This window comes from Heterocephalus glaber, unplaced genomic scaffold, assembly GCF_053883595.1.
Source record: "Heterocephalus glaber isolate CG9 unplaced genomic scaffold, H.glaber_assembly_v1.0 deba00001594, whole genome shotgun sequence".
NCBI lineage: Eukaryota > Metazoa > Chordata > Mammalia > Rodentia > Bathyergidae > Heterocephalus > Heterocephalus glaber.
This window is the reverse complement of record NW_028258369.1, coordinates 59,953-81,074: the sequence shown is the minus strand read 5'-3', so window position 1 is coordinate 81,074 and position 21,122 is coordinate 59,953. Positions and strand designations below refer to the sequence as shown.

Sequence of the window (21,122 nt, the reverse complement as noted above, 5' to 3'; positions counted from 1 at the left end):
ATTTATATCCAGATTAAAGTAATAGTTACCTTTCCTGGCCAAGCAGGATTCATGGCACTTTCAGTGTGTCCCCTATTATTTCCGATTCCAAAGGAATGATCATAGGTCCACAGATGTGTCTGTCAGCAGCAGGCCCCTACCTGCCATGATTTTCCCTTAGCCTTGGCTTTGGTTCATACTTAGCCAGCACAAACATCCTCATAAATGAAACCATGGGTATATCTTGTTATTACCTTTACCTAAATTTCTAGCTGTTGAGCTACCTGAAAACTGTTAGAATAATTTTTAAAGCTCTATACACATAGGGAGAATCTCACTTTATATTTTCACTAGTGATACATATTACAATTTATAAATATTTTATACTTTACGTGCAAAAAATGTTATTTATTTCACCTGGTTTTTGGTATATTTGTCTGTTTAACAATATTTTTTCTCAAAGGGGGGACACCAAGAGATGGAAGGATGAGGGAGGGAGGGGAGCAACACAGAGTGAAAAAAGGAATTGGGATGTGATATACACATGTACCAACTCTACACAAGGAATGTAAATGTTACGTACTGCAAACACGTACAAAGAAAAGGAAGGATTCAAGGGATGGTTGGAGGTGGGAGAGAGGGAAGGAGAAAAAAAAGAATAAAAGAATTAGTATGTGTTACATGCATGTACCCATTTCCCATAAGGAAGATAAATATTATGTATTACACACAGGTACTAAAAACCTAAAAAAAAAAGGGAAAAAACCAAATTATTATAAATTTTTTATTGTCCATATAACAGCCATTCCTTCTTTCCTTAATTAATTCTCTCACACATAGTAAATTGTCCATATCTTGGAACATTACTGCTGAGTGGATAGCGTGAGTAATTAAATGATACAGATTAAGAGCAGGCGCGGCCCTAGCCATCTTCCAGCTTCCTATACTTCTGAGCTAATGAGCCTGACCTGGAGTTCACTTATCTACTGATTTACTCTTTATTAGCATTAGAAATGTCTTGATAAGTATGACTAAAACATCATTGTACTCTATTCATTGAAATAAGTTTGCCTAAACTTTGCTAAACAAACAAGATCTATATCAGCATCATTCAAGAGGAATGTATTGTGAGCTATACTTACAGTTTTAAAGGTTTCACTAACCATGTTAAAAAAAAAGAAGTAACAGATGATAAGAATTTTTCTCTTATACCTTATTTATGAGACCTTTCAGACATCTAACATTTTTGCATGATGTATTGAAATACAAAATGTACTTTATATTTACTCTACTTTCAAAAAGCTGCATTCAAGTGCTTAATAACCACGGGATTTTTTTCTGTAGAATTACTGAAGCAATTAGCACCAGTCTTTCCTCTTTTCCCATTTTTCCATCTTTGCAGTGCATGGCCCTTTCACAGTGCACTGTTACTCTTGGCCAGCCTCAAATGTCATCATCTGTGACTGTCTTGCATCTGTGAATAACTTCACTCACTCTTACAGTCTTAAGCTCAGTGGAGAAAGTTCACTGTTCCCAGGGAAGAGAAGCACATCTCCAGGAGGCACAAAGAAGACTTTCAGCTCCAGTACCTGGCAAGCATACCCTGGAATTTCAGAGTAACGGAAACATGCATTTTTGCAGGCTCCATAAGTAATATAACTGGCTGACACAAGTGAGGCGGCTATGTTTTGCCTGACGGGAGGAAGGGGAAATTCTAAGGGCAGATGGTAGTCTGGCTTCCCTCAATCCCTTGTATCTAATAGGTCTTCCTACTCAGATCCCCCTAAAATTAAAATGGTAATAATTCTTCCAGCATTTCCCAAACAAACACATATAGTTTTTCCAGGCCCTCCGCATGCTTCTCTGCTCTCTCTACTTCTGAATTCTTCTTTCCTGAATGCTGACTCTACAACCAGAAACCTAATCACTAGCTGCCCCAGGTCTATGGGCTCATTTGCCACATGCCTCCTTTATGGACATTGAAACTTGGTGTCGCCGCCATGTTCCCAGACATTCCTCAACAACAGAACATGTCCTGTCTGGAAACAGTTCCTAGCACCTGCTAATTCTGACTAAATCCTGCACTCTCAGAGTAAAGGGAAATGCTTTATTGATGCTTTTGAATATCAAGGCATGTCTAGAGAAATTCTGGTACTCAAGATGTCACTGCAGACATCTCAATTTATATAACTAAAGGATTAAGTGCATTTTCTACACAAACTAATATGTATTTCAACCCAATGTTCAACAAAACCTTAAAAGCCTAATAATACAACATGTGCAAGAGGGTGTGGCGTATCTATATACTTTAACTTTTCCTAACAATATTTGGTATATAGAATTTGTACTGAAGTTTTAGCAATATTTATGGAAATGTATAATTGTCACACTCCTGCCTCAACCAATTGACCTGCTTGCAGCATCTTGAATAAGAGGAACAATGCACATTTACCCAATAATTCATCATTTTACTTTGAGTAATGATAACAACAAATGGGAAACACTTGTGTCCCTCAGCAGGAAGACTGTTTAGTTATGGCACATGTGGACATTTGTACTTTAGAAAGTAAATATACTCAGTGGCCAATCTCAAATAAAACACTCCATTAAAATTCCCTGGTAAATAAATTTAAAGGTGGGTTAAAAAATTCCTTTCTATCAGTACATTCTAGGAGAAATAAACTGCACACACCTGTGGGTTGAAAATACTTTGATGGTGCAGTAGAAGCACCCAGAGAGAGACAGGAGTCCCTAAGCTTCACTGCGCCGAACTGAACAATGGCATGGAAGGGCTGTTGATGTCAGAAGGGGTCCATGGTGAGGGAGACGACCTCCAGGGACTTGGGAGCGTTTGTGCAGAAAGAAGGCTGTGGCGTCTGGGTTGCTTGTTCCTTGGGAGCCAGTGCATGCTCCAGAGGACGAGGTTGGGAAGAACTGGACAGCAGTACAGGTCCATGATGGACAAGCAGGCTCACCGCGGAATAATCAGAGGAAGGGGATTGGAAGCGGGAAAGTGTTGCAGCTGGACAAAGAGGCCGAGACCAGGGCAGAGTCAGCTCTCAAGGAAATGCGGTGGTAGGCACAAGAGGCCTCCAGGCACGTGAACCCAACAGATTTTCCCCAGTGGCCTGCATTCTCCTTTTTTCTTTCCTTCTTCAGGCCTGCTTTTAGTGAATTGGGCACAGGGTACATTTCATCCCTCTAGAAATATTTTGAGTCCCCAGAAGTACTGAGGTCTCAGGACAGAGGGAATAAAGCCTTGCACTCTAGAAGAATTCAGACCTGTGGTGTGGTCCTAGCCCTGCCATTTACCACCAATGCATTCTTCATCTTTGAAGCGAGTCTGCTAAACCCCATCTTCTAGGACTGTTGGAACATATATAGTGCGTAGAAAACACCAGGGAATGTGGCCAACATTGTGTTTTCAATTAACAGCAATTGTGAATATGATGATATTCACACGAGAAGAGAATATTCACATCATGGGAAGGTTTTGGTTATAAAGAAGTCACAGGATAGGCAGAGGTCAAGAACAAAGAAAATCAAATCAAACAAAATGCTGAGGAGCAAATAGCAATAAGTAAATGTGACAGATAATGGGATATGTTATTTAATATGAAGGCATGAGATTCACCCGGATTCTACTGAAAGCTTTTAACCTTTGTGAGGAAGACCAGTAATTCCTTTCCTGGCAGTGCTAACAAAACACCTCCATTTTCAGCTATTTCACTAACAATATCTAGTCCGACTGTGTGTTTCACCACTTTATACAGAAGATAAACACCTGACAGAACAGACTCCTGACAGAACAGAACAGCTGGGATCCCCCAGCTCAGGACAAAGAGCGCCAGCCTAGTGGCTTCTTAGCATATGTGGTCGGGAGAGGAACCCCCCTGCCCCCGTTACTCAGAAACACGCTTCACTGTGTAAACTGGGTGCAAAGTTCCCTGAAAAGGGGTGCCGCACTTCTCCCCTTCTAACTAAAACTCTTCACCCAAGAAGGGACTGCAGCACCCAAATCACAAAGTGATTTAGTTCAGGGAATTTACACTCCACTGCTCTCACCTACATCCCCCTCCTACATCCGGACTCCTGTTTTATTTCTTCTGTATCAGGGTGTAGCCACCATCTTCATTAATTCCTATTAGGCTCCAAGCAGCTAAGAGCAGGAGAGTCCCTTTAATCTTATCATCATTTCTATGAGCTCACATCGTTCCAAAGAGAAGATACTCAATGGAGGATAAGAAAAATTGAGCCACTGAGCAAGGAATATAACGCATTATTATTTAATTTTACCCATATTTTTCAATTGTTTAATGTAACCAGGTGTATGTCAGATTTTCACCAAAAAAGAGATATGTTGACTAAGGCTACACAACAGTTGCCTATGCTTTACTTTATTTTACTCCATTTTAAGACTACAATTACATTTGGTGGGTTCTTACACATTTCCATGTTATATCTCCCTTTCAAGGCCTATTCAAAGATTGTTTAAAAGTATTAAAGGATACTAACAATACAAGTGTGATCCATGTTACTCATAACCGTGGGTCCTAGTCTAAAGCAATGTTCTATTCAAAGAATTTATATGACAGCTGCTAGTGTATAACAGAACACGGGAATACATAATGACACATCGAGTTGGAGGTCAACTTCCCACTACTCATAAGGTAAAAAGGCTTTTTCCAAAATAAAATGCAGATGCCTCTTCCCATCTCACTCGGGGGTGGAGATGTTGGAGGTTTCCCTGGGACCTGGAACAGACAGAGCAGCAGTGCCACGGCTGGCTGCAGCTGTGGCTTGGGCCCTCTCTTCCTCCTCTCTCAAAGCCTCTGCATAATGGGATGGGAAGGCACTAGGTACGGTTTCATTGACCTTGGCCAAAACTCTAGGATTTTCATCTTGAGTATCTCAGTGTGTGCCCTTGGGCCCCACAGGAACTCATAGCGTGGAGGATCACTGTGAGGCGCTTGGCGGTCCACTAGATCCTTTTACTGCACCAGATCTTTAGTGATGAATTTTCAGGGCTCACCAAAGATTATGTGTTCCTAAATAAGAACCAAGAGACTCATGTAATGGCACAAGATCCCAATGATGAATGTAACTGTATTTTATACCGAAAATGTACCAATAAAGTTAATGGGGAAAAATAAAAAAAAATTTAAAAAAAGACTATGTGTTCCTTTGCATCATAGATTCCCATCTTATTCAGGAATTCCCAGATCTCTTCTTCTGAGGCACAGTTGCCATTTCAGAAGATCAACCCAAGGAGAGGCATCAGAAGCCCATTCATGGGGATGTCCAAACCACTGATGTGACCCCCATTGTTGGAGTCATCTAACTTTTTGACGAGAGTGTAGGAGCCATGACCAGGCTTGATTTCCTTCAGCTCAAGGCCAAAGAGCAGCTCTGCCCATTACAAAGTTAACTTTAGGATCTCGGGGAATTGTGGTAGGAACCTTTTGTGGGGAACCTTCAGCATTTCACCCTTTGCCATGGTCTACATCATTTGATACTTGTACAGAAACTAGTGCATCATCTTTGATCCCTTTTTCATTATGAGCTCTTTTCCCCTGGACATGATGGCTGAGGTCGGGGACAGCCGGTACTACTGTCAGTTGGAGAGCACGTGTTGCTAAAACCTGGAAGAGGGAAAATGAGATCTTGTGAGCACTTTCATCAGGAAGATACCACTGGCTTCTAGGAAGTACCTCTCCCCTGCTCTAGATCCCCACTGGGTTTTTTGATTCCTCCCCTAGCAAGTGGACACCCAGTGGAGAGAGTTGTCTTAGCTCTTAGGCTGCCCCCTTCTCTAGGACTCCAGTGCTGAGAACAAGTGCTCCCCATGTGTTCAAGGTTTCTCAAATTTTGCACTCAGCATGGCTGCCCAGAGACTTCACAGGGCCAGGACATTCTTTCTTGCACTACTCTGAGGCTAATGGCTCAAAGTGACCTTATATCATGCAGAAATGCAGAGATTTCTCTCCCAGTTACTTCTACAGACTGGCAATGCTGAGTGATCTCTGGTGCTCTCTCGATCCTGTGCTCATTGGGCCCCAATCCACACACAGAAGCCTCATCTTGTCTACATATCCAGTATGAAACATGCCTCTCTGCTGGCTGGTGCTGAACGGTGCAAACCAGTTACTCATTTTAGTTGGACTTGATATGGAGCAATGTTAAAGTTTCAGTTGATAACTGAATTGAGGAAATTCAAAGCCTCTGTTGCCAGAAAGAGGTAGATTGTTTACTGTCCTCTCATGTGGGGTTGAGGAAGTGACACCTTCCATCCTTTCCTGTTGTATGTACTTTGTCTTTTGCGAGGACCTTGGGCTCAGTGTTCTTCAGTGTCAGGACACCATGGCTGAATCTTAGTGGAGGATGTCAAGGTGGGTGTGCCTGGCTGTATTGCCACATTCTCCAGAGGTTGAAAGGTGTGGGTCTCAGTTTGGGGCCCTGTGATATTTTCCTCGTGGTTCTGATCCCAGGTGTCCAGTTTGACTCTGGGATGATGGACATTTATGCTCCTGGTGATCCACTGGAAGAACACCCTCACTTCTCTGGAATTTTTGCAGAGGAATTGAGGGGCACTTCTGCTTGACATCTATGCCTCGGGCTTCCCATGCCTGCCCTACAGAGAAAGTGTGTGGGCCCCCTACAGATAAGGGGTGGAGCTCTCGGAAGCCTTGGGGCCTTCTCTATCACTTCTGCCCATAACAAAACTGCCCTCTAATGACCTGGGTCCTTTCAGCTCAGATTAAGCTAAAATTAAGCACTTTCTGCAGAACCCAGAGATCAAAGAAAGTGTGAGGGACATCCTGTTGCTCCTGTGATCTGTGGGATCCCACTCTGCTGGGCTTGCTGTTCTCTTCAGCACCCACTCATGCATGGACTGTCCTCCACGACACAGAAATCTGAAGCTTCCAGACTTCATATTCATTTCTAGAATGGACATGAACATGTACTATATCTGCCTACCTCTGCTTGTGTTTTCCTAAGGCAGAGAGAGGATTAGACTTTGTGAAACCCCACGTTTCGATTAGGTGCTCTTCTAAGTTCTCCCTCATTATTCCATCTTTACAAAGTGCAAATCCAGACATGTTGATGTTCACCACTCCCTCAGAATTTTGTAGATCGTGTGATTATTTTCTCATTTGTCCACACCACACCTGCCTATAGTCTTCCAAGGCTGACAGTAGAGAAGGCATTCTGTTTTGCCCTCTTAAGGAACATAAGGATGCCTCAGCTCTCAGGGGCTTCCCACCTGGCATGTACTGCTACTCTCCACTGCTACTCTAAGGCTGCCCACTGTGACATTGTTCCTCATCTTCCTTAGATGTCCTTGGATGAAGTGTGGGAGAGTTATCATGTAACCACTGCCCAGCTCCTCTGGTTCTCCTTGCAAGCACAAGGTGCTATGTGGATCACTGCTTTCATGGAAAAGACTCCCCATGCACACTATTCCTAATTCAACTCCTATCAGGAGCCAAATGTCCTTCCTGTGGGTCTCTCCCAGTAAACTGTGCACTCTTTGTCCCTGAAACTATGGCTGTGAGGACAAAGGGAGCACCTCAGCCTTCACAACTCTAACCCCTCCTGCTCAGCATCCGGTGCAGAGGCCAGATTTCTTGTGTTCCCTCTGTTCTTCATAAAGCTCTTGAGTCATTCCTCATTCACGATTTGTTCTTTGACACATCCAGTAGCCCAGGGCTCTTCTCCTTCTACTGAACCGGGGTCCTTATCCCTTAGGGCCAACTCTTTTCTCCGTAAGTCTGTCATGGTAAAGCCACCACCCACTTGAGCATCTTAGCTTTCACCTGGCACTACCTGGGATTACATCAAGTGCAGGTGTTTCTACAGTGGATTGAGAAGCCTCCATCTCCTCTTTCCATCTCTTCACCATGATCTGCCCCATCCCTGGGACTGTGTATTCTGCTGTCCAGAAGCCATGCCCCTGTGACACATGTCGCCATATTCTTTCGACCTGAGTTCACAGCCAGGACAGACCCACATAAGGTCAAGGCCCTCATGTGTTGAGAGCCAGCACGGGACTCTCAGACCACACAGTTCTGGGGCCTGACTCCCTCAGTGGAAGCAGGATTCTGACCTCTACTCCTGGTAGAATTTATGGCTACTCCTTCTATTGATTTGAGTGCAAAAGTCACAAATCAAATCCCACATTGTCCTGGGTCACTCACTAGAGGGAAAGTTGCTAGGTTCACAACCTGACTACCCTTATTGGGTGCTCATTCCCATGTGTAACTGTGGGGACACTGCTCTGCATAGCCCCCTATTTTGAAAAAATATCACCTTCTTGGGACTTAGTGTTTCACTTTTCTCCTTTTAGGGCAAGAAGACCTTTCTCTCTGTCCCTGGGCCTTTTCCTCTTGGGTAACACAAGGCCACTCCAGAGACTCCAGGTGCCTAAGTCTGAGAGGGCAGCCAGCAGAGGTGCTCTTAACATTGCACCATTAGCCCAGGAACTCTTAGGGCTGAGGCTGGTGTGGAACTGATAGGGGTCCTCTTCATACAGAGGAGAGGGTGGTCCCTTCCTTGTGTGTGCATCCAGGAACCTTACCTTGAATGCTGAAGCGTCCTGAGAATTCACCCTCAGGGGACTTGACCCTGACCTTCTCACAACCAGGTCCTAGCTTTCAGAGTGGAAATGAGGGTGATCCACACCCCTGCTGCAGACACCAGGATTCTCCAGAGCTACGATCAGGGCTGAGTCCTTAAAGGGGTTGCAGTGTGCTCAAGTCAGTGCTGCTTGGGTCCCCACCTTGACATTCAGCAGAGCCTGGGATTGCTCCTGTTATTCTCCAGTGTCACACAGCATCCAAGCCAAGCCCACAGCTAATTCAATCACAGACCAGGAAATCTGTGCATGCCCACGGGGCTCCACCTACCAGAGCATCACAAGACTCGCTACACGGGAGGACTTTGTGAGCCTCCATATCTGTGGACAGGTCTTGCCGGCAGGTGCCATGGTCATCAGCTTGACACTAGTTGTACCCAAAGCCCAGCCCACACAGGTAGGTCCTCATTTTTTAGCTCTTGGTCCCACCTTCCAGGTGACAATAGGCACCTCCGCTGGATGCTCTGTCCAATGCCTCCCAGAAGCCCATGTATTCTGTGAATGCTGGTCTTCTCCTTGGGACTGAGTAGAGTCCACCGGCCTCCAAACATATTCCCCTCAGTCCCCGGAACGGGAATCTAGACTGGCTACAAACAAGAGCTCTTCCTGGGACCTACGGCCCCCACCCTTCTCTCTGCACCTGCAGGGGAAATCCACGCCTCCCCTACAAAGCTCCTGCTTAGAATAAACAAATGAATATGAGATCTAACAATGAAGAATTTAATGCCTTTTAACTTTTATGCATCACCTGAGGAACGCACATACAATTTTTCAGTTTTCAAGAAAGACTGAAATGAATCATATTATCCAAGAACTTATAATCTTTTACTATTTTCTTCTTCAGTGATTGTTTTATTTTGTACTCTAGTACATGCTTGCAGTATATAATGTTTACAGTGACCTTAGTGAGTAGGTACGAGTATGTAGCACATCTGAAGCCTTTTTGATCCCTTTCCCTTCTCCTCCCTCTTGCACCCCCCTCTCTCTGGTCACATAATGCTTACCTTCCTTGTGGGTAGTTGGTACATGTACACAATACGTCCCAATTCTTTCCGTGTCTCTGTCACCTCCTCTCCCCTGCCACCCTCTGTCTCTTGCTCCCCTTCTCTTTTGCAGAAGATTTGTCTTCTGCTTTCGCTCTTCTGTGTTTCACTTTACTCTATATTTCATTGATACCTCACTCATGGGGGAGAAACAATACTGTATTTAAGTTTATGTGTCCAGTGCATTTCACTTGTTGTTATGCTTTCAAGTTGCCTCCATTTTCCTACAAATGATTCACATCTGTCCCTCTTGGTTGCCTAGTGATATTCCAGCATGTATAGGTCCCACTTTTTCTTTATTCTTTTGTATGTTGATGGACATATTGGCTGCTTCAAACATTTAGCCTTTGTGCATTGTGCTGCTATAAACATGGGTATGAGTGTATGTCTATATTACCATGTGTTTCACTCTTTTAGAAAGATCCCTCAATAGGTGGGTCAAATGGTATTTCTGCTTTCTCTTACTCTTTTATGTTTTGATTTCAAAAGTCTCATTCATTCACATTTTCAAGAAAATCATCATATGACATTTTCTGCAAGAAACGTTAAAAATTGAGCATTTCCTGAGGCTTGCTCTATGGGTGTCCCTTGGAGTAGATGCTCATATTAGTTCACATTCAGTGCTCACCTGGACATGTGCCCAGTCCTGTCACTCTGCTTCCTCTTTAGCTGAAGCTGCTCCTCTCAAATGGAGGATCTACTTCTCTGATAATTCTGAGCTGGAAGTAGGAGGCATCATATATGACCACAGTCCTTTCAGGGCCTACAAGAGTAGACAGGTAGGACTGTGCACTGAAGGACTCCACAGCTGTACTGTGAGACTTCTACCATTCCCCATTGCTTATCCTCACATTCACATCACCAGAATTCGATCCCCTTCCCCTATTGAATTGAAGTCACCCTTCCTAAGGCTCTGGATGTCTCCTCCATTTGGAAGTAGTTGTCTCCCAATCATTTAGGGGAGTCATCATCTTGAATTCACTCTCATGATTGATTCATGGCTTCTAGCTCTTGCTTAAAAGCTTCTGAGGAAATCTGATATCTCTGCAAAAAGTTGACCAGTTTCCTGTGTGCAACTCCTGTGTAAAAGCAGTCACAGGAGTGCCTGAAACTCCAACAGAAACCAGGAAGCCCAGTTGCTAAATTGGTAAAACTGTTGTTTTGTTCCCAACTTTTTTCAAAAAGATAGAGTCAGTGGAAAGTAAGAAATACTCTTACAATTTATAACAAATAGTTAAAATCAAACATCTGCTTAGAAATAGAGTGACAATTAATACTTTGGAAAATTAGTGGATGATCACAGTAATGCTTATAGGGTTTTTCTTTTTGTACTTGTGCAGAATGTAGTGCACCAATGGGCTAGCTATCTTGGTTAGAGAACCTCTGGGAGACTGCAGGTAGATGGTTGGGTCTGAGGAGAATGTTGCTTTTCCTCTATTTTACAGGTGGCTCCTTAATATGGTATATGCATGGACATACAGGTATGCATAGTGGTGCAAATGGCTCTCTGAGGCCTTTTGGGAGCACATTGTGACTGAGAAGCAGATTTTGTGTCGGTGGTAACTTCCAAAGGAGGAGAAAATAATAATCACAATATATTCTCCTAAGTCACAGTTGCCTGCGCTTTCTGGAGTCCCTTGGAACCCCCTTGGACCTGGCATTGCTTCTAAGGGCATACAGATTACTCTTTTGATTCAGACGTATGATGACTGTGGCAGAGACAGCAGGCCAGAGTGTGGGCAGAAGAACAGGTGAGGAAGGCACGTGGAGGACAGAGAATGTGAAAGCATTAGCTCCTTCAGTACAGAGATACCGTCCTGGCATTGTAAAGATTCTTCTGCACGTTTCTTGGTAAGCACTGCTCTTGAAACCACAGAGCTCCTAGTCTGATCAGCCTGTCCTCTGAAAATCTGGGATAAATCATCAAATGGAGCTTTAGGCTGCTGCTGGCCAGGGCTTCCTTGGTTCACTAATGGTAAGAATATAGTTAACAATTCTAATTGTTGGGGATCCCCTTGTACACTGTGGTCGTGGATCTTATCGTGTCACATTCAAGAGCATAAAATCAAGTGTTAGCAGTGCCTGGCCCCCGTGCCTTGTGTGTACTAAGTTTGACACCTCCACCCAAAGTTCTCCTTTTCCTGGGATGCATTTGGAGGAAGTGAAAGGGCAGCTGAGTCTACCACCCTTGCCAGCAGTTCTCAGTTCTTTGTGACATGGTCATGTTGCAGTCTTCTGTCCTAATTCAGGACCATACCTGTGATTCTAGATATGACCTGGTACAACTGCCCATGCTCACCAGTTGCCCTTTGTCTCAGACAAGGGCTCACATTGAACTATTGGCATCAAAAGCTAAGGGATTCTTGTACACATGATTGCCATGCCTGGCCCCTTTAGAGTTTCCACTGTTAGGGGACATTCTATTCTGTCTTCTCTTTTAGAAAAGGTGTGATTCTACCAGTCCTCATTTAGGATCATCACTCTGACCCCAGTAAGGGCCTGAGTCTCCTCCTTCTGCAGGTTTGGGGCATACAATTAGTTCAGCCAACCTGTGACTCTCCAAATAAAAAGGGGGCAGTACAGGCTGACAGTTCTGGTGATTCCCAGGGATGAGAGAGGGGATAGTATGTATGGGGTCCCCTATTTGGTGTCCACACGTGGGCTTGGCCCTCACTCAGGCCTCTGACCTTACTCCTGACACAGCTTGGAATACCTCTTGTCATCAGAACAGGGCCCCATACAGGGAATGCAGGGTCCCTCACATATGAATATACTTACCTAGAATCTCACAGAAAGAAATGTAGGACCTTTGCTTTGTGTTGTCAGCTCTTTTGGGGGACGATCTTCTCATTAACACCCAAGGCTTTAAACTTGCCTCCAGTTAGGATCCAGGTTTCTTCTAAGCTGCTGAATCTGGACTACTTCTTTAGCCAAAGCCCTCTATTCCCTGAGGCTTTCCAGGAAATACTCAGCTTGAGTGTTTGACCAGGATCTCCGAGTTTCACCCCAAAGTGTAATGAGAAGAGAATGATACTCTAAATACAAATTTGGGGACCTAGTCTTAAGAATAATCCTGAGATTTCATCCTCTGCCAACAGGACTTCATTCCCCTCATACCCAGGACCTCACCTTTCATACAGAAGGGAGGGAGGTGACCACATTTGACCAACTGCTGCCCAAGTTATCCCTCGGTTGCAGGGCCAGGTTGCTATGAGACAATCATATTCTCCAGCCAACGCTCCTTGTGTTCTCAACATTTTATCTACCAGAGGCAAGGGTTCTTCCCTCTACTGACCAGAGCCACAAGATCACCAAAGCAAACCTGTACCCACCTAGGTACTTCCCTGCAGGGTAAATGTAGGCAAGACACACCCACATGGCATCCTTTGCTTAAGAGTCCCAGGATGACAGCTGGGGCTGGGCTCTTTGAACATTGCTATTTTGGGACACATCCTCCCATCAGCCCCAGGATCCTCCCCAGAACTCTGGTTTCGCCCAAGATCCCTCCCTCCATGACATAAACCTGTTGAAGTTCAGGCCCTTTTCTTTCTGAGAGAAAATATATGGAGAATGTTTAAATTGAAAAAAAAACATTACAACAAAAGAAGGGTTGCCATTAACCCCCCATCCAAATCATCCCCCTGGCTTTGCGTACTCTTATTCCATTGCCTTTGCCACATTCTCAAGCAATTCTAGTAGCCCTCTTTCATGAGTATTTTTAAGGCACAATCAAAAATACAATGCTTGCTGCTTCTCAGCGTGACCCAAATGAAAGACAGAATCATAAAAACATTGTGCCTGTATCCAGCCTATTCACCAAATCTGGAAACTTCCGGTTCTTCTCAAAAGTCAAACTAAGTATGAAAAGGAAGTGTTTTGAATAGTCACAACATTGAAGAAAACACTACAGCACAATTAAAGAGTGTATTTTAACTATGGGATAAGAGTGTTTGAAGAAAGCAGAAATATTTTAAGGGAAAGTAATAGCAATATGCCTTTTATTGTAAGAATTTCTTTTATTATTTAAACACACCACAGATATTTTGATCAGCCCTTGCATATATATATTCTGGATTTCATAAAACAGCATCCAGTCTGAAAAATCCAATTAAGTTTTGCTGTTATACTTTTAAGTCTAGAATCTTCAGGGAAAAGCAGGCAAACTGGAAACTCTGGCAGGGCTCCAGTGTTGCTTGCTTAAGTCCAAATTGCTTCTGCCAGAAACCTCAGCCTTTGCACTTTGGTACTTTCAACTTATTGAATGAAGCTACCAACACTAATGGATGGTAATGAGCTTTACTCGAAATCTAGTGATTGAAATGCAAATCATATGATAATCAGCCTCACCCCCCACATACACACAAGAGCATCTTTGCTAATGTTGAATCATATGACTGTTCACCATAGCATAAGTTGATATATAAAATTGGTTGAAAATGATAGGGATGATAGGGAGGCATGTGTTGGCAATAAATGGGAAAAGTACATTTTCTACTCAAGTACAGATAGTCAGTGTGGGGGAAAATAATGTTTATGTTTTTTCATAGTGGGTTAAGAATACCTTTGACTAAATTCTGGTTGATTATGCTTTAAGTTTTGTAGGTAGAACAGGACTTGGATTAATTTATTTAGAAGTTAAAACCACGTAGTAGTTATAACTTCAGCAGTGAAGCTACCTAGGGATAATTGTGGACAGCAAATATCAATGAACTTGGATATGAGAATTTGCAGCACGCATATGCATCAATGAGTGAGATGAGAAGAAGTCTATTGAGGAGGTAGAGAAAAGACAGTCAGATGATCAGAAGAGCCAGGATAAGATAGTACTGTATCTTGAAAGCTATGACAGAGACCATGTTTGCATACCAAATCTAGGTGCACATTGTACCTCGTAGGCACATGGAAAACTCCATTTCTTTTTTTTTTTCATTAAGTTTACTGGTACATTTTAGGTATACAATGACAGTTACATTCATCACTGGGATCGTGTACCTTTACATGGTGTATCTTGGTTCTTATTTTTTCCCCATTCTCCTACCCTTCCTTTACCCCCTCCACCCTTTCCTCTTTACAAGACTTTGTTTTCGGTTTTTTCCTTTCCCTTCTTTCCTTCATCCTCTCCCTCCCCCTTCTCCTTCTCCTTTGGACCTTTTCTTCCTGTTTCACATTATCTATTACACATTTTGATCCTGATTTACACTTTCAGTTTCTCACACCAGAGAAACTATTCGATATTTACACATGTGGGTCCTATTTATTTCACTTAAGAGTATGACCTCAATGTGCATCCACTTAGCTATAAATGTCTTGTTTCTCCTTCTTTATAGCTGAGTAGTACTCCATTTTATAAAAAAATACATATCATCTTTATCCAGTCTCCAGTTGATGGCCAATTTGGGCTGTTTCCAAATTTTAGCTATTACAAACTGTGGTGCTATAAACATGAGTGCGCATACATCACTGATTTATGATGCTTTTAATTCTTTTGGGAAGATACCCAGCAGGGGAATAGCTGGGTCAAACAGGAACTCTAATCCTAGTTTTTTGAGGCATCTCCATATTGATTTCCACAGTGGTTGCACCAGTCTGCACTCCCACCTTCAATGGAGAAGAGTTCTTTTCTCTCCATAACCCTGCCAGCATTTGTTGTTCTATGATTTCTTTTTTTTTTTTCTTAAATTCTTTTCTTGGTACATTTTAGGTATACAACACATTTAAATTTCTCATTGGGAACATATACCTTTACAAGATGCATCTTAGTTCTTATTTTTTCTCCATTCCAAGCCCTCCCTTCACCCCCTCCACCCTTCCCTATTTACAAACACTTTATTTCTATTTTTTTCATTTCTCATCATTTTTCCTTTCCCTTCTTTCCTTTTCCCTGACCCTCCCATTACCCCTACCGCTTTGGACCTTTTCTTCCTATTTTGCATTATTGATTATTCATTCTAATCATTGGTACATTTTAGGTATACAATATAAAGACATTCATCATTGCAAATTTGCAACTTTACATAATCTCTCTTGGTTCTTATTTTTCACCCTTGCCCAGCCTTCCTTTCAACCCCTCCATCCCTCCCTATTTACAAACATTTTGTTCCTATTTTTCTATTTTCATATAATAATTGCATTCCCTTCTTTCCTTTCCCCTACACCTCCCACTTCATTCCCCTTTGGCCCTTTTCTTCCTATTTCACATTACCTATTACACATTTTAATCCTTGTTTACACTTTCAGTTTCTCACACCAGAGAAACTATTTTGTATTTATACATGTGTGTCCTATTTATTTCACTTAAGAGTATTGCCTCAATGTGCATCCATTTAGCTATAAATGTCTCTAATTTCTCATATTTTATGGCTGAGTAGTACTCCATTTTATTAAAAAAAACACATTTTCTTTATCCAGTCTCCAGTTGATGGACATTTGGGTTGTTTCCAAGTTTGAACTATCACAAACTGTGCTGCTATGAACATGGGTGCACATATATCACTGTGGTATGATTCTTTTAATTCTTTCAGGAAGATCCACAGCAGGGGAATAGCGGGATCAAATGGGAGTTCCAGTCCTAGTTCTTTGAGGTATCTCCATACTGATTTCCACAGTGGTTGCACCAGTCTACACTCCCACCAGCAGAGGAGAAGGGTTCCTCTTTCCCGACAGCTCAACCAGAATTTCTTATTGGTTGTTTTCATGATAGCAGCCATTCTTTCTGGAGTGAGGTGGAATCTCAGCATTGTTGTCATTTGCATCTCTTGAACCACCAGTGATGTTGAACATTTTTTTCATGTATTTATTTGCTATTTCTACTTCTCTGTCTGAGAAATTCTGTTCATGTCAGAGGCCCATTTTTGGATTGTGTCTTGACATTTGGGAGGTCTGATCTTTTTAAGTTCTTTATAGATTTGAGATAGTAGAACTTTGTCTGAGGAAAAGCAGGTGAAGATTTTTTCCTACATTGTGCATTGTCTCTTCACACTGCTGGTGGTTTCTCTTGCTGTGCAGAAGCTTTTTAATAAGAAGAGATCCCACTTGTTGATTTTTTGTGTTAGTTCATGGGCAACTGAGGTTTTGTTCATAAAATCCTTTCCTACACAGATGTCTTCAAGAGTTCTACCTAAACTCTGTTGCAACTGGTTCAACGTTTCTATTTTAATATTTAGATCTTTAATCCATTTCAATTTTAGTTTAGTGCATGGTGACAGATACATATCTAGTTTTAATCTTTGGCAAGTTGAAAGCCAATTTTTCCAGCACCATTTATTAAAGAGGCTATCTTTCCTCCAGTGAGGGTATTTGGCTCCATTTATAAAAAATGAGATGGCTGAGTGTGTCTGGCATTGTTTCTGCATCTTCGAATCTGTTCCACCATTCCTCAGGTCTGTTTCTTTGCCAGTACCATGCTGTTTTTATCACAGTAGCTTTGTAGTATAGTTGCAAGTTGGGGATTGTGACACCCCCTGCCATGTCTCTGTTACCTAGAATTGCTTTTGCTATTCAGGGTCTCTTCTTGTTCCAAATGAATTTTTGGATTGTTTTCTCAAGGTCCGTGAAGTATGCTGCTGGGATCTCAATTGGAATTGCATTAAATCTATTTAGCAGTATTGGAAGTATGGCCATTTTCACTAGATTAATCCTTCCTACACAGGAGCAGGGGATGTCTGTCCAATTTCTGACATCATCTTCAATCTCGCTTTTCAGAGTGCTATAGTTTTCAGAGAAGAGGTCTTTGATTTCTTTCATTAGGTTGATTCTGAGGTATTTCAGCTTTTTGGATGCTATTGTGAAAGGAATTATTTGCCCTATTTCTCTCTCAGTGAGTCTGTCATTGTTGTAGAGGAAAGCTATTGATTTTTGTGTGTTGACCTTGTAACCAGCTACTTGACTGAATTTGGTTATTAAGTCTAGAAGACTTTTGGAGGAGTTCTTGGAGTCTGCTATATACAGTATCATGTCATCTGCAAATAATGACAATTTGACTTCTTCATTTCCTGTCTTTATTCATTTTATTTCTTTCTCTTGTCTAATTGCCGTGGCTAATGTTTCCAAAACTATATTGAACAAGAGTGGTGATAGTGGACATCCTTGTCTTGTTCCTGATTTTAGTGTGAAGGATTTCCATTTTTGACCATTTAGTATGATATTGGCTGTTGGTTTTTCATAGATGGCTTCTATCAGTTTGAGGTAGAGACCATCTGTTCCAATTTTTTGTAAGGTTTTTATCATAAATGCATGTTGGATTTTGTCAAATGCTTTTTCTGCGTCTATGGAGATAATCATATGATTTTTGTCTTTGACTCTATTGATATAGAGTATTACACTGATTGATTTGCATATGTTGAACCATCCCTGCATCCCTGGGATGAATCCCACTTGATCAGGGTGTATGATCTTCTTGATGATCTTCTGCATTCTATTTGCCAGTATCTTATTAAGGATTTTTGCATCTATGTTCATTAGTGAGATTGGCCTATAGTTCTCCTTTTCGGTTGGGTCTTTCTCTGCTTTGGGGATCAAGGTGATGCTTGCTTCCAGGAATGAATTTGGGAGTATTGCTTCCCTTTCAATTTCATTGAAGAGTTTAAACAGTAGTGGCAGTAGTTCCTCTCTAAATGTCTTGTAGAATTCAGTGGTGAAGCCATCAGGGCCCGGGCTTTTCTTAGTTCATAAGTTTTTTATTACATTTTCAATTTCATTGGTTGATATTGGGTTGTTTAGAATTTTTAGGTCTAATTCATTCAACTTCAGTAATTCATATGTATATAGGTACCTGTCCATTTCCTGTGTGTTGTCCATCTTATTGGTGCATAGGTTCTGGAAGTAGGTATTGATGATCATCTGGAATTCTGCTGAGTCTGTGGTAATTTCACCCCTTTCATTCCTAATTGCATGGATTTGGGCCTTTTCTTTCCTTTTTCTGATAAGGTTAACTAAGGGTTTGTCAATTGTGTTGATTCTTTTGAAGAACCAACTCTTGCCCTCCTTGATTTTTTGTATTGTTCTCTTAGTCTCCATTGCATTGATTTCTCCTCTGTTCTTTCTAATTTCCTCCCTTGCATGAGCTTTGGGGTTGTCCTGCTTTTCTTTTTCTAGAATCTTGGGGTTCAGCATTAGGTTGTTTAATTGGGCTCCTTCTGCTTTCCTAATATTTGTATTGACGGCTATGAATTTCCCTGGTAAGACTGCTTTCATTGTGTCCCATAGATTCCTGTATGTTGTATTGTCATTGTCATTTAATTGAAGGAATTGTCTGATTTCTTCTTTAATTTCCTCTGTGACCCATTGGTTATTCAGAAGTGTTTTGTTCAATTTCCACGTGTTTATGAAATTTTTCGAGTTTCTTTGCTATGGATCTCCAATTTCATTGAACTATGGTCTGATAATATGCAGGGGATAACTTCAATTCCTTTTCAGTTACTTAAACATGTTCTATGTGTGAGTATGTGGTCTATTTTGGAGAATGATCCATGTGCAGCTGAGAAGAATGTGTATTCTGATTTTCTGGGGTGGAAAACTCTATAAACATCTGTTAAGGTCATTTGTTCAAGAGTTTCATTGAGTTCTAGTGTTTGATTACTTATTTTTTGTCTAGTTGATCTATCTATTTGTGACAGTGGGGTCTTGTGATCCCCCACTACAGTTGTATTAGTGCATATATGACTTTTCATGTCCATTAGTATTTGTTTTACATAGTTGGGTGCACTAGTGTTTGGTGCATAGATATTTATGATTGTCATCTCTTCCTCTTGGATTGTTACCTTTATAAGGATGTAGTGTCCTTCTTTGTCTCTCTTAATCAGTGTTGGTTTGAAATCTACTTGATCTGCAAAGAATATAGCTACTCCTGCTTTTTTTCGTGTTCCCTTCGCATGGAGTATTATTTTCCACCCTTTAACTTTCAGTCTATGAGTTTCCTTTTGAATGAAGTGTGTTTCTTGTATGCAGCATATTGTTGGATTTTGCTTCTTGACCCATTCGGCCAATATATTTCTTTTGATTGGTGAATTGAGACCATTAACGTTGATAGTCATAAGTGAAACGTCTTGACTTATAATTGCCATGACATTTTCATTTTGGTGGGTTCTCCTCCTTTGCATTTAATATCTTGTCATGCCAGATGGGTTCATTCTGCTTTGCTTCCTGGGGTTGTGATCCTCAATATCTGTTCCTAGGATATTGTGTAAAATTTTTTGGAGTGCTAGTTTGGTATTCATGAAGTTCCTGAGGTGCTCTTTGTCATGAAAGTATGTCATTTCTCCATCCATTTTGAAAGATAGTTTTGCAGGGTACATCAATCTGGGTTGGAGGCTGTTTTCTTTTAGGGCTTGGAATATGTCACTCCAAGCTCTTCTTGCTTTGATGGTTTGTGTTGAGAAGTCTCCTGTGATTCTGATGGGCTTTCCTTTGTATGTGATTTCTTTTCTCTAACTGCTTGTAGAACTTTGTTCTTCTGTTGAGTTTCTGGAATCTTAACAATTATATGCCTATGTGTAGATTTTTTTGATCAAGGCTATTTGGAGTCCTATATGCCTCACTTATGTGTAAGTCAAGTTCTTTTCCCCTGCTTGGGAAGTTTTCTGCCATTACTTCCATGAAGAGTTTTCTCATGTTGTCTGCACACTCTCCTGTTTCTTCATTGACTCCAATCAGTCTTATGTTATTCTTTTTGGCATTGTCTAGCAGCTGCTCTATTGATTTCTTGTATTCCCTTATAATTTTGAAGCAAATTTTCTTTTCCTAGTCATTGATTGCAATCTTATCTTCTATATCTGAAATTCTGTCCTCACATTGGCTCACTCTGCTGTGTAGACTTACAATGGAGTTTTTCATCTCCTGGAAATCTGTTTGCATCTGTTTTATGGATTCCATTTGTTTCCCATGTTGGGATTACATCACGTTCCTCAGCTCCTCTCCAGATTTATTAATCATGTCTTGCACTAGGAGCACAATCTCTCCTTTTATCTGAGAACTTATTTCTGATTTCATTTTTTCCAGATCCCCTTTTGTTGCCAGTTTAGTGGGTCCAGGTGGTTGAGTATCAGAGTGTTCCATCTCATTTCCCTTTGGGATTGCTGTAGGTGATCTGGAAGTCTGGTTTTGAGACTTATGTACATGTCTTCTCATTTCAACTGGGGGGGCGGGGTGGTGGTGTTGGCACGCACACAGCTCACCTCCTCTGAGCTGGGAGAGGTGTGACAGGGGCCCGCAGTGGTGGTAGGGATGGTGGCCTAGAAGCCCCTTTCTCTGGACCAGGAGCAGTGGGATGGCGGCTCAGAAGCCCCTACGTCTGGGCTGGGAGAGGCAGGGTGGCCCAGGTCCCAGAAGCCCCTTCCTCTGGGCTGGGAGCAGTGCAAAAGCCCTTTCCTCTGGGCCATGAGTGGCAGGAGCATTCCTTCATTTCTTGATAGCAGCCATTCTTTCCTGGGTGAGGTGGAATATCAGCATTGTCTTCATCTGCATCTCTT

At 41.9% G+C, this 21,122-nt stretch overlaps 1 pseudogene; it reads right to left on the bottom strand.

The window, feature by feature from the left end:
• Nucleotides 1-4,695: 4,695 nt before the first annotated feature.
• LOC147823236 (melanoma-associated antigen B4-like) overlaps nucleotides 4,696-21,122 on the bottom strand; it is a 37,084-nt pseudogene continuing 20,657 nt past the window's right edge.